General features: G+C 42.0%; 1 protein-coding gene across 4 annotated transcripts in view; it reads left to right on the forward strand.

Moving 5' to 3' along the window:
- Nucleotides 1–15137, forward strand: part of Apba1 (amyloid beta precursor protein binding family A member 1) — a 200564-nt gene that overhangs the window by 112194 nt on the left and 73233 nt on the right. The gene's annotated exons all lie outside the window — the stretch shown is intronic.

Here is a 15137-nt window from a genome sequence, read left to right on the forward strand (position 1 = left end):
TCATAAAAATAACCATACCTACACATAATGACATATGTCACTAAGAACAGTTGTCAAAACATGGTATAGACAAATGTAAGAAAGCCCTAATGGTCATGAGTAGGACAGTGGCCATCTCAACAACAGTTTGCCATTGCTACACATACTGAATTAGGACAATCTTGGTGGTAGTCCATTAAGGAGAGCCTACACCCACCTTGTCATTTGTTTCTGCATGGGATACATGGTGGGGACTTCTAAAAGTCCAGCAGAAGGAAAGACAAACCCAGTGGCTCCAGAGAAAAGAGAGCTCCCACCCATATGTTCAGAGAGCGCCAAGAGCTCGTAATATCCTTAGAAGAATAAACGTAACCCAGATGGTGGAGAAAGGCGCGGATCTTAGAGAGTAAGTGAGCACAGACTTCAGTGGGAAGGATTTAGGGAAACAAGATAGAAAATCTAACGGGATATAAAAGAGGGAGGGGAGGAGAAGCAGCAGGCTGGAAACAGAAAAGCCATCAAAACTGGAGCATCTCAGAGGCTCTGATGTCTGATGTAGTCAGAACATTCTCAAAGCCTAGGAAAGACGAGGTCTTCAGATTGCAAAGCTTTCTGCTGCACAGTAAATGCCCATTAAGGCCTAGGCTCACTGTCTCAAGATTTCCAAACACTGAAAACAAGAGAAACATTAAAATATACCATGGGTGGGTGGCTACTGAGGGGTGAGCTAGTCTGGGCCAGGATGTCTCGTCAGCACTGTGACATGCTCAGAGGATCATCATCGACAGGCTTATGAGACCAGACCCACTGACAAAGCTTGCAGTTTATGGAGATCCCTGGGTGATGTGCTTGTAAGTGAGTTATAACAAAGCCGAGTGATAATGTCAAGCCATTAGCAGGGTGAGGTATGGCATCGTTATATGCTGGTCAGCTGGATGTAAGGGTATGATCAAAGCCCTTTGCGACATTCATGAATTCAGAATGTCATAGGTTTGAGATATACTCTAGAAAAATGAGGAGAAAAAGAAAAGAGGAGAGGAGATGAGGAGGAAGAAGAGGAAGAGAGGAAAAGGAAGAGGGGAGGGGAGGGGAGGAGAGAGGAGACACGAGAGGAGAGGAAAATGTCCAGTGATCCATGACGTGGCATACTAAAAGACCACCACCAAAGGGAAACTGACTGTGGCTGTTAGCTGACTAGGAGAAGCAGAACACTGACCTAGCAGAGCAAAGAAAAACTGTGAAGATGAAGGCAGACCCATTCCACAGTTCAATTGACTGAGACACCAGAGAAATTGACAAAATGGTGACAGCATACTTTTTCTTTTCTTTTGGCCAGTAAGATGGAAGGTTAGTAAGAACGACCAAGAGGTTTAATTAAAATAAAAGTTATTCAAGTTCATCATGACCCAACTGTTTACTAAACTACCCTGTGGCACATTAAAGCATTCAGTGAAATTGAGGGGAATTCTTTTTGACCTTGGTGCTAGGAAACCTCTTTTGATTGACACAGGAGTAGTGACATTGAAAGACCAAAATGTAGTGATAGCAGTCTTCGTGACCCACAGATGGATGTTATTTGCATAACCTTGTTAAAGGAATAGCTGTTTATTGCTTTCCAACATTTTGAGTCACCCTCTGCGCTTACGTACAGAAGACTTGATTGCGGCTACAGGGCATAAAATAAGCATTAGATAGATATGTACACAGTATAAAACTGTGATGGACAGTAAGAATAAAGTGGAAAGATTGGAGGATGTGTCAGCAAAGGAAGCCAAAATGCTCATTACAAAAAAGTAGTAAGCATTAGGGGGCAGACGGAAAAAGACTTCAACTAACTGTTCATCTTTTATGGCAGGAATTCAGGAGAGAGTGTCATATGTATATGTCCACATATGTGTATCTATATATGTGTATACCATATATGTATTTAGGTATATATATATACATATACCTGAATACATATGGCAGAAATTCAGGAGAGAGTGTCATATATGTATATATATGTATATATGTGTGTGTATGCGTGTATGTGTATATTCCATATATATGTGTATCTATATTTATACATATACATATATATATATATATATGGCAGGAATTCAGAAGAGAGTGCCATATAGATATAGAAATATATATCTATATGGCAAGAATTCAGGAGATAATATATCTCATATGTATTATATATGGTATGTATAATATATATTCATTCCAAAGCTATGGAGATGGCACCTAGAAACAATTAAGAAAAACCCTACAATAAAATCAGCATGGCATCAAGAAGCCTGACAAATGGAGAGGAGATTCAAAGCATAGCTGAAAGTTTACAGGGATGCAACCCTGTCTGGGAGCCTTCCTCCACAACCCGGGAGGACGTGTCTCCCGGCTCTTCACCTTGGAAACAAAAATTGCCATCCTGTCTAGCAGGCAGAATTTTCACTGTGTTTGGATTTTAAAATAGGTTCATTGCTCAGACACCAGAGAGTGCTTATACATGAAAACCTGCCCAGTTCTCATTCTTGCCTCTACTCCAAAGGGAGCCACTGGCATTGCTTTCTCCCTTCAGGTGTGTGTGTGTGCATGTGTGTGTGTGCATGCACACTTATGGTACTTACGGAGGAATACAGTAGTGCCCCTTATCCACGGTCTAAGTTATCACAGTCAGTCAACCAAAGATCCCCAAATACACTATAGTACAATAAGATCATTTGAGAGTGACCACATTTATGTGACTTTTATTACAGTGTGTCGTTAAAATTGTTCTATCTTATTATAGGTTACTGTCGATGGCCTCATACTATGCCTCATACTGAAGCTCAGGGTTCATTACCATTTACAGTTTCCCACACCCAGTGAGATTTCTGGCACCTATTTTCCCAGGATAAGAGGGAGAGGTGCTGCACTGCTCTGACTTAGCTTTGATCTTAATGGATTGAGAGTTCTTTCTGTGTCTTTTGTGTTTATCTTTTCTGTCCATGGGCAATCCATTATTACATGTGAGCCTTGCCAATTGCCTCATAGTGGATTCTGCTGTTGTTTTCCTGTCTTTTGTGAACAAAACTGTAAATCACTCTGTACTACTTGAGTCATTTTAGACACCTGAAGTGAGTACATATGTAAATTCTGCCCAATGGTGATTTGGATAGATACTTTCAAGTTATTCCTCCTCTTCCTCTCGTTTCATAGATGAGGAAAAGGTAAGCATGAGTGATTGTGAATCAGGAGCTGGAAACAGATAGCTTGTGAGGAGGAGGATTTTTCTGAGTTAGACACGGGTTAAGCGTCATAAGGTCGATGAAGCTTGGTGTGTTAGCACAAGCAGAACCACTCAGCAATTCACCAAGGCACAGGCTGGAATAATGAGGCTTGGCGGTGGCAGGCTGGAAAGTCACAGTGGTAGCTGTGAACTGAGTACTGCCAATGGCTGAGCAGACACTCTTTGAGCCAGAGTATGGGATCCAACTTGGTAGGAGGCTTCCTGAAATAGCATACACATGGTGTGCAGGCGCTCACGCGTTCACACACACACACACAGAGTGACAGAACATCAAGCTTTAATGTAAGGAATCTTTGTTTCACATACATATTCATAGATATATTGAATATAAATACAAAGAGACAAGTTTATATACATGCTTAAGAGCAGCTTAGGCTTGTGAGACCATTTAATGCAAAGTAGTGAATTCCCATACACTCAATCTTCCCTTCAGCGGACATCTCATCTCGGAACATGGGTTACAATTGCTGAAGTATTATCCCAACTTCATCACCCCAAATCTTATTAGGGTTCGCTGTTGGTGCTGAACAGTCTGGGTTGACAAGTACATTTTTTGTTCTTGTTCCTGGTGCTACTTTTACTCACTGGGTCTTCACAACGTCTACCCAGCTGACATCACTTCCACTTGCAAAGAGGACACAGAGGCACAGCAGAGCTAAATGGCTCGCCCAAGTTCCCGTTTGGCTCAGATTTGTCAACCATCTTTTAACCATCTGCCTTCGTCCCCAGTCCCTGAAGTTTCTTTCCCCTTCCTTCCCCGACTGAAGGTCCAGGTTTCCCCAAAGTCACATTGCTCCTTTGAAGAATCCTTAAACAACTTTCCTGCTCTTCTCTGCCGTGGAGCCTTGAGCACTGAAAGGCAGGGGCTGTGAGTAGCTGTGATTCCTTGAGGATCACCTTGAGATAGCAAAGGAGGGGCGCTGAGAGAGAAAGGGGAACATGGCAGCTACTGGATGAGGAGGCTGAAGGAGCTGAGCTTAGCGGACAGCTGTGCAGATCGGAGGAGGCGAATCCTTAGATCCAAATCCTCGAGGTACTGTCAATGCTAGACCACAGGGCAGAACTCTCCAGCTTGTCTATTTTGCAATCAATATGTGTGGTATCTTCAGCAATAAGATTATATTACTACTGGCCTCCATGAGAGACTGACGGCTAATTGTAGAATATTTGGTCACAGAGCACAAGGACAACCAGGTCTCACTCACTCAAGTGTGTTCCCCATCTTCTGTTATTAGGAGGGAAAATTCTGAACTTTTGTTTGGTGATCAGGGTGATGGTCCTGTAGACACAAAATTATTTCCTAAGCCAAATCTTTTTCCTATTTTACTTTTTTAGGTTAAATATTTACATTAATTAATTTTGTTCTTTGACAATTTCAGACGTGTATATAATGTATTCAGATTACTCTCACCCCACCCTCTCTCATTCCCCACCCCCCACTCCCCCGTCAACATTTCTTCATCTCTACAGATCACATTCCTATATTCATGGCTGTTTGTTTGTTTGTTTGTTTTGTGACCCACTGAGTTTAACCAAGACCATGGGTTTAGAACTACCCACTGGAACTTGGTGGGCTCCCCAATAGGTAAGCAACTAAAGACAATGACTCTACATCTCCCAGAATCTACCATCCACCAATAGTTCAGCAGGAAGAGGTAGGGCCCCGTGGGCCCACTCCCATGCAAGTCTGGCTTTTGACATTGCCAGTGTTGTACAGACCCAATGCACGGAACGCAGCTGCTCTGAGCTCATGTTTGTAATCCTTTTTGCCATACCTGGAAGATGGGATTCCATAGCCCTTCTCTCTGTCATCTGGCTCCTATATCATTTCTATCCCACTTCTGTGTAGATCTCTGAGCATTAGAGCAGGGGGCTAAGCAGTTCACAGTCACTTATTCTTAGCTACTGTGAACAGCCATGAGTCTCTGCATTCACAATTCACCACTGTTCCCAACAAAAGGGAGATTTTTTTCCAGTTAAGACTGATAGTAGCATTCATCTGTGAGATATTTAAATATTTAGAAGGCAATTTAATGCTATGTCAATTTAGCTAAACAATACTAGTAACTTCCCCTCTAGGGCCCATGACCTCTCTAGTTTTATATTTTACACACACATACACACACACATACACATATACATACATACATACATACATACATACAGCCATACATAGGGTATCTGGAGCTCCGCTTAACAACAGTCAGGTACAGGTTTCACACACCTGGCATTGGGATTTTTGTGTAGTAATTCATGGCTTCTAAACACAGCATTGTCCAACTATGCAAAGTATCTCCCCTCCGATTCTTTCTTAAATTTCATTTTTGAAAACTTTTTTAAAATTTAATTAGCTTACAAAGTAGCATTTTCTTACATACAAAATTTGGCTGCCCTTCCCCCACCCCAAGCCCTTTCCCCAAGTCCCTATCTTCCTCCCAGCTTAGACTTTTAGGCTCAGCATTCCGTATTCTTCTGTCATGTCCACATGTGTTTTACCACCCTCTCCACCCCTTTCCCTTCAGATTTCTTTGGCTCTTCTTATGAGCTCTTTCTGCGTTCCTGCCTGCCATCTATACACAGACTCCCCCACATAAATCCACATGTATCACAATTAGAAGCTAGGATCTGTATGTAAGACAGAATATGAAGATAATCGTCTTTCTGAGCAGAGATTAACTTAATGCAGCATTTTTTTTTAGTTTCATCCCATTTCCTGTAAATGCCATAATTTCATCTCTCTTTATACCTGAATAAAAGTCCATTGTGTATACACAAGATACTCTCTGAATGTACTCTTCTTTTGAAGGAGATCCAGGCTAATTCCATTTCTTTGATGTTGTGAACAGAGCAGCAGAAAACATAGATGAACGACCGTAGTCTTAGTCAGAAAGTCCTTCCTACACCCATTATCTTGAAGTGTTTGCCTGCTTCAACCTCTAAGGGTTTCAGGTATTATGTTAAGGTCTGTGGTCCGTTTGGACTTGAGTTTTGGGCAGTGTGGTAGATAAAGATCTAGCTTCATTCTTCTACACATGGATATCCAATTTCCCAGGAATATTTGTATTTGGGGCACCTGAGATGCGCTCTCTTTAATCAACACAGTCAGTGGCTTCTGATGGTTTTCCAGATTTACCCATGATTCATTTGGCAGGGAAAATAGTTTTGCACCTTTCCCTCTTTATGTTTCCCTCCCTGTAAACTTTTCGCTAATGTGACGAAACAAAAAGCTTACTGCCCTGGGAGACTTGGGCTCTGTATGGGATTTCTGCCTCATCAAACTCAAATTCAAGTCTCTGCTTGTTGCTACATAGTAGTTGCTTAGTGGAATTTGTTTTTAGGCTTGAGAGTGAGGACCTTCCTGCATGCAAGTGCTTATAATCACCAAGTTTAGTCCATGCTTCACGTATTTGAGGATTAAGTGAAAATATTGTTTGCATGTATGGACAGTAGACCCTCTGCTGACCCACTCCTGACCACTGAACAAAAAGAAGTCCAGAAAGAAGAACTTAATTTGAGGCTTTATAATTAGGGCCTTGGCTGACATTCTGGTGTCTGTTTGGGGAAGGAAAATGAACAGAAAAATAGGGGGATTTAAAAAAAAAGCAAGTTAACTGGCTTTCTAATGAGCCAAATAATTTGTAAAAAGTAACAGTAGCAGTAAATCTGAGGTGATGTGGTCTCAGAGGCAAGATTGCATTTTAATGAATTACCGTTTCATTTGTCCTTAGCTGGAAACTCCCCTGTGTCCGTCTTCTCTCACAGTGTGACTTAATGAGCCTCTGAAAAGTCACATAGCCAAACCAATTTCAGAGTCTTATTATCATCTTTAACTCTGTGATGGTGGTAATAGTTGGGGTGGGGATGGGGTGGGGTATTTCTGTATGAAAGAAATATCAGGAAAATGTTCTAGATTGGCTGTGACAGGTGACTTAATACTTTTGAACTGAGCATAACCCTGCAGAAATCATAAATGCCAGAGGGACCTGGGAGGAAGTTGGAGCATACAAAAAGGAATTAGAACCGGAAAGCCATATCCAGCTCCTCCAGCGCTCTGTAAATTATGGAGTATGTAGATATGTTTGATTTTATACCAGAGGCATTTCACAGAAATTCAGAGAAACTTAATCGGCTTTGATTTCCAGACAGTATCCCTTGAGTTTTCAATAAAAATTGTAAATTTTCCCCTCTGACTTTCTGTGGTTGCCTTGGGCTTGCCATGTGTATTTTATTGGAATCAGAATGATGAATGAGTGATTTGATCCTTAAAGTGTGCAGGAAAGAGATAGAAAATAAGGAAATCTGAATAAATTTAGAGATGTCTTCTTAACCAAAGGCTGGGCTATGACGGAGCTTTGTGGTTGAAATGACTAAGATCACTCTTGCTGGTAAGCTGACCGTGCTGCTTGGTCAGCATTAATACTGATTTCAAGGCAGGATGATAGTAACAGACCTGATTTTAGAGAAATGGCGTAGGGGTCCACCCATCCAGCTATCCTCTACACCAGTTTCATGGGTGAGGATAAAACCTCGTTATGAAAGATGGGGTCGCTGACCAAAGCAACTCTTAGGGCTACCCTTTGCAAGGAACTTCAGAGATTTGACTTCAATTTAGTAATTGAGGCAGCTGTACATCTTTATCTTTTAGGAACAGATTTGCTATTTGCAGAACATCAGAACGTACCAAAAGACAAGAAACAATAAAATTTAAAAAACACTATAGCCAAATCTTTTGAGTCATAGATCTGGACAATACCTGTTATGGGGTTTTTTTTTCCTTAAAAAAAAATCAGAAGCTGGGCAGTGGTGGCCCATGCCTTTAATCCCAGCACTTGGGAGGCAGAGGCAGGCAGATTTCTGAGTTTGAGGCTAGCCTGGTCTACAGAGTGAGTTCCAGGACAGCCAGAGATACACAGAGAAACCCTGTCTCGAAAAACCTTTAAAAAGAAATCAGATATAATTAACTATAACTGTAGAATGCTGAAAATTACCCACTGGTGGTTTTAAAACCCTTTGGCTAACTTAGAAATCAATTCCAACCTGAGAGTGCCCAGAGTGCTTTGAACAAAGGCAGTACCTTCAGAACAGGAGAGTCTGCCAAGGTCGCCATTCTAAAAGCAATTATACCAATTTAAAAGGTTTTTTTTTTTTTTTTAATTATTTTTAAATCAATCGCATTACTTTCTGGGCTCAGCGTAATGTAACAGGAAGAACACAGTGGAGAGCCAGTAGATCTGCCTCCATCTCTTTCTGTTCTGAGTGACCTTGGACTATTTATTTCAGCTGTCTGAGCATCTGCTTCCCAAGCAGCAGTTGGAGATAATATGTCCCACTGAGATAGTTGTGAGAGTTAGAAATGGAGTATATGAAGCACTGTGTGTAGTTGCTTAGTCTGATGACTGGATGTTTTCTGATGGATCTATATATACCTAGTCATATTTCAAGATGGACTTAGAGACTTAACTGCTTTTTTTCTACCTATTAGCCAGTAAATTATAATAGTAAGAAATACATCATGTGCCCTACATTCATATTGTTTGAATATTTTTTAATTCTGTATTGACTTCTTAAATGCTAATTATGGTATATCCAGAAAAATGTAGTAATAGACATTAAATTGTAGTTACACTAAATTAGTTATTGTTCTGACATACTATAGTAAGTTATATATAGTGTGTACTATACTGTATTATATAGATTAGAAACTATAAAATGGGACATTTACTGTAAGTTATTCAAAGTTAAAGTTAGTAAGTAATAGAACCAGGGCCCAAACTTGACATTTTGTCTCCTAAGCCTGTTCTTTTAACTAAATACTACATTGCACAGAGTAAATACCAAATCTAAATTACTAAGGACTACATTATATAGAGTAAATGATGGGATATCTTCTAGGGACTTAACAGTTGAAAAATGCCATTGATTTTCAATACTTGTAAATAAGGTGATGATACCTTCTTTGAGGTCAAAAAACCAAATGTGATTAAATATTACTATTGCATTGTAATTGTATTATAGTGAGACAATACTCTGGTAACCTCAGATCCATAAATTAACATTCAAAGCTACTCCCAAGAGGAGTGTCCAAGGTCCTTCAACATGGCAATGCCCTTGAGACATATAAGTATAGAGTCTACCAAGCCCAGTTGCAAAAGAAGCAGGCCTCACATCCCCAGGCTGGGCAAGTGTTAGAAGGCATATTCAGCTGCAGCTGTGGATGTAAGTTCATTCTAACTGACAGTCTACATATTGGGTATATGACAGTCATGTGCTACCCTAGCTATTGCTGCTGAGGTGGGAAGAGGCTGAGACCCAGGCAACAGAGGTTGAATTATCCCAGTGAATGAAGGGCAGGTAACCAGGATAGAACCATGGAATCAGGCACAGAGGCTTCCCAGCACAGGACTTCTCATTAGAATGTCACCTTCATGGTTTTGACTACAACCGTACTATTTAGAATATTGATTTTGCTGACATGTGGACTAGTTGCTGTGACTAATTTTGCCATCTGTTAATACTGATATAAAAACATCCTACCTTAAATAACAGTTAAGTACCAGTAGGCAATTGATGAGTATTCAAATCAGGTAGTTTACAGAGATACAAAAACATAGTATTGAGGCTAAAAAGACATAGCCTGTACAGGACCCCAGCACTATTATGGTCCATAAGACTAAAAGGGGAAGGTGTGGGGCGCTCATGTCTTTATAGTTATGTCATTAGGACTGGACATGTTACTGTCAGAGATGACCTGAGAGAATGAATACCTCAACCCCAGACTCCTTCATCCCACTGTTGTCTCATCCCTTGTTGGCTAAACATGAACAGGGGACCACATACCTAATGGAGTGCCCAAAGAGTGCCTTGAAGGGCACTGGCAGACAAAGCAGCAGAGTGGTGCTGCAGGTGGGCAGTGAAGATGTACAGCCACACCATCATCTAAGCTAGGCAAGATTCAGCCCAGGGACCCAACACTGCAACTTCACATTGACTGGCATCTAGCCACTCAGCAACACACCTCTGTTCATTTCAGAAATCATTTCAGGTGCCATCTGCCAGGTCCTACTTCGTGGTATCAGATGCAAAGTTATGAGGTGGAACCAAATCCTTTGCTGGAGCAAGATGGTCCTGTGTTAGAAATGCCTTTTGGACCACGTGAGCCATCTGAATGGGACTGAATAGGAAGGAGAAATTTATTTAACTGTCCTTCTTTAGGCTTACATGATTGCTAAATTTAATTTCCAAATGAATCAAATGGGGGTTAAGCTTTAATAAGCCCTAGTCTTCTTCATTCTTGCCTCTTATGGCAGTCTTATGAATAGATGCATTTCGCTTAAAGGGGCTCAGGATGCAAGGCTCTTGAGACCCTTTGAACTCCTTATTGGATGTTTCACAGTTAATCTAACTCAAAAAGCAAGGAAGATTGTTAGTATAGGAAATCTGTGTGTATTCTTACTCTCTCATGCTTTGTGCAAAATGAGAAACATTAGTAGCTGGGGAAATAGATCCGGGGTAAAGCACATCCACAGATGTTAGTTTGATCCCCAGAAACTATTTTAAAAAGAGCCATGTGTGTTGTTGTGAGCACTTGTAATCCCAGCATTGGGGAGGGGAGAAGAGATGGACAGATCTCCTGGGCTCACTGGTGAGCTAGTCTAGCCTAAGTTCTTAAGTTTCAGGTCAGCGAGCAACCCTGTTTTTAAGAAAAGAAAAAGACTGCACCTAAGGAACACTCAAGGTAGTTGGGTTCCACATGCATGCACACACATACATGCGTGCACACCTGCACACATATGAGCACATGTGCGAGAGCAAGTGCGCACTCACACACACACACATGCACACGCACACACACACACACACACACACAAGATTAATCACAACATATACAGAACATGCATATACTCACTTGTCACATCCCAGGCATAATCCTATTCAACAACCAGAATTGTTTATTGCTACGAACATCTCAGGATTACATGCTGCCCTTGCCTTGACTGAGTGACAAACATCATTTTACTGAAGTAGTGTATTATGTGTGAGTATTAGGACCGACTTCAGTCTCAAGAAGTGGGACTTGACTGCCAGCTCCAGTGGAGAAAGACAAGAATTAAATGCTTTGGAGGTAATTGTGTGAATATGGAGTCTACCAAGGCTAACTGAGTGAGGATAGGACCCAGCCCCTCGTGCTGGGAGATCACTAGAAGGTAAATTCAGTTTGAAAGGATGAAAGTTTACTCTGGCACTTTTCCAGAGGCACCTGGGCACAGACATAAAAGCTTAGATAAGGACAGATATAAAATCTCCTATATAATAGAATCAAAGTTTCTTTTTCCATTTCAGTACCCCATTCCACTTTTAAGTTTTTCCCTGCATCTGCATGACTAGTACCACCCTTGGCCACACACACACACACACACACACAGATAACCTGTGTTCACGATAACCTGTGTGTTAACAACTCGTTATGCCTGTATTTGTTCTTTTTTTATGTTCTGTTTTGTCTGTAGTCACACATTTCTTCTAGAGCTACTTCTGAATGTCTCAAAAGCAAGGAAAACAGTGAACTGGGAATGCTGGGTAACAAGGACAGATGACCAAAAGCAAATGTGTAACCGCCCCTCCTATCAATCTCAGATTAATATGAAGCTTGACAAACAGTATCAAATACCCAGATTTGGCCTCTGAATCCTGGAATTCTGATTTCTAGACATTTCTGCAGCCGTGGAATGCCTTCCTTTTGCTCATTCTCTCCAGACCAGGGAACATTCCAGAACTGGGAACCAGAAGTGGTCCGTGCTTTTCCACAGGCAGCCTGCAGGCTCTCTGGGTCCTGCCGTGCCCTCCCTTCACACTGTAGATGCCCTGAGGATGAGACTTTCCTGCCTATGTATTCCTGGTCCATAGCCTTTTAATAGGTAGATGGAAGATGGAAAGGGTTTCCTTCAGCTCCTCATCCCTTTGCTCTTGCTTCCTGAGGTGCCAGTGCCACTATCAATGTCCCAGTTGGATGGTAGTGTCCTTCTTCTAAGCCTGAGCTATTAGATGCTGGTGAGCTCAAGGACCACAGCACTTTATTGGACCTTGTCTTAGGGTTTTACTGCAGTGAACAGACACCATGACCAAGGCAAGTCTTACAAAGGACCACATTTAATTGGGTCTGGCTCACAGTTTCAGAGGTTCAGTCTAGTATCATCAAGGAGGGAACATGGCAGCATCCAGGCAGGCATGATGAGGGAGGAGCTGAGACTTCTACATCTTCATCTGAAGGCTGCTAGCAGAATACTGACTTCCAAGCAGCTAGGAATAGGATCTTAAAGCCCACACCCACAGTGACACACCTACTCCAACAAGGCCACACCTCCAAATAGTGCCACTCCCTGTGCCAAACATATACAAACCATCACAGACTTGATGTGACACAACAGTTTCCATTATTTTCACTATGGACTCCTTCCATGTCTTGAACCTATTTCCATTTGCATTCATCACCAGGTATTGTAATTATTAACGCTATCTGTCTATGAAGGCCGGGATCATAGCTTAGACACTTTTAAAGCCCCTTTGCCCAATACAGTGTCTAAGCATGTGCCCAATAAATGCCAGTTGGGTTCCACACACTCAAATGTGGGAGGTTATTAAATCACTAGTATATACCTTTATGTGGGCAAAATGCTCACATAAAACTACATGTTTTTAATGATATTTCCCCCAAAGAAGTTTCCTGATCAGGCTTTGGTATTTTTATACAGGTACAAAAAATATCCATGCTAGTCAGATATGATTTACCTTAGTGTAGACTAAACTTTCTTTGTAATACATCTGTGAATAGAAAAGCCCATTTTCACAGAAAACAGTGGCTTTGTCAATTCTGTACCTGGAATCAAGAACTGTCAGCCATTCAGATTACTGTGTGGTTATTGTATTTCTGACATTGACCCACGCAGCCCAGAGATGGTGCCCAGGGAAACCTGTTGTGTTCCTCTCCATGAAAACTTGCCATGTGCCCATTAGAACTGGGTTGGTGCACAGATCAGAGCCCCTGTGATATGTTTGTGTTTATTGTCTGTATTTGAGTCCTTGTAAAGGAAACAGAAGCAGTGACCTTGTACTGTATTGAACATTTGTACTGTCCACAATCTACTAGGGACCTCTTGACCACGCAACCTCAGCCCCAACACTTGCTTTTTCTGTCCCCTGTATTCACCTCCATCAAAGCCCCAGTGATGTCTTAGTCTTATTTTGGGGGGAACTTTCTTGTATCCTGGCCGCGGTTAACTCTTCTCTGGGGTTTAATGAAAAGAGACCACATTTTTTCCCAGAAGAGACTGACTCTGATCTGGTACTCTTTTCAACCCCCATGGGGGAGGGCAAAAGGTTTGGCATGGTAAACCATCATTGTTTACTGAGAATCAGCTGGGCGTGGGTCCACCAGGGTCGGGGTGGGGATGTGCTACTCTGCTTGAAGGTGGGTGTGGCAACCCCAGCATAGCCTCCTTTTCTATTTGCATTGGAATGGAATTCGCGTGGTTCTGGTAAAGAGTTGAGTGGAGTGTAATGGATATTGATATTAAGAGTTGATTAGGTATCCCTCTCTTCCTCGGCTGTTACATTTAAGAGTACTTCTGCTCACTTGAATGAAGGACTTGACAAAAGAACACAATGAGAGAAATCCAAACATACTATTGAACCCATGTCCTAGTTTGCTTTCTGTTGCAGTGATTAAACCACTTTGACCAAAACCAAACTGAGGAGGAAAGGGTTTATTTCACCTTCCAGCTTTAGTCCATCGCTGAGGGAAGTCAAGGCAGGTAGGTATACATGGGAAAAGCTGCAGGAGTCCTGTTGACTGCCTTGCTCGGCTACTTTATTACACAGCCCAGGTCCACCTGCTCAGGAATGGCATATCCATAGTGGGCTGGGCCCTCTGACATCAATCACCAATCAAAAAGGCTTTGCAGACAGGGCATCGGGCCAATCTCATCTAGGCAATTCCTCACCTGAGGTTCTGTCTTTCCTGGTGACTGGATTGTGTGAAGCTGACAGCCGGAGCTAAGTATGACAGCCCATTTACCACAGGTTTCTGGAAACCCAAAGAATCCTGCCTGGTTTCTTTGTTCATTATACACTTTGTGTCTGTTTCTATATATACCATGTACAGGGTGTGTGTGTGTGTGTGTGCCTGTGCGTGCATATGGGGGCGCTATACCAGCACACACACATTTAGAGGCCGGAGGAGGATTCCCATCTTCCTTGATCGTTCTCTACCATACTGTTTCACAGTCTGTATCTGAATCGGAAGCTGTCCATTTGGGCTGGGCTAGCCAGCTGGCAAGCTCCCAGGATCCACCTGCCTCCCTCCATCTCCCAACGCTGCTGCAATTACAGGCATCCACAGCCATGTCTGGCTTTTTCTACATGCTGGACGTTTAAACTCAGGTCTTCTTATTTTAGCAGCAATTGCATCACCCACCGGAGCCATCTTCCCCATCCTTTAAAAGCTACTTTGTGAGAATTAGGAGTTGGACTCCATCTTTCTCTCTAACGGCAAGTTCCCCACAAATAGGTGGAGACCTACCTTCCCCATACTTTCTGAAAATTACCCATGTATTCTAGCTTCAGATGGCATGACATTCCCAGAATTACAGATTTTAGATGGCGGGAGCATGGGAGAAAGGACCAGAAGCTGCCTACTTTGTGTATTTGTCAGAACTCTGGTTTCTAAGTGTTTCTGGGTCAAATGAGTTAGATGAACCCCGCATTTTGTAACTTCCTCCCCTTGGATATCCACAGTGAAACGTTAACTGTCACTCGACTGGTCTCAAGGTTATTTAACTAGGGATTCCATTTTCTCCTGTGTTCACCTTGCATGTAAGAAATGAACTGT

This window comes from Arvicanthis niloticus, chromosome 1, assembly GCF_011762505.2.
Source record: "Arvicanthis niloticus isolate mArvNil1 chromosome 1, mArvNil1.pat.X, whole genome shotgun sequence".
NCBI lineage: Eukaryota > Metazoa > Chordata > Mammalia > Rodentia > Muridae > Arvicanthis > Arvicanthis niloticus.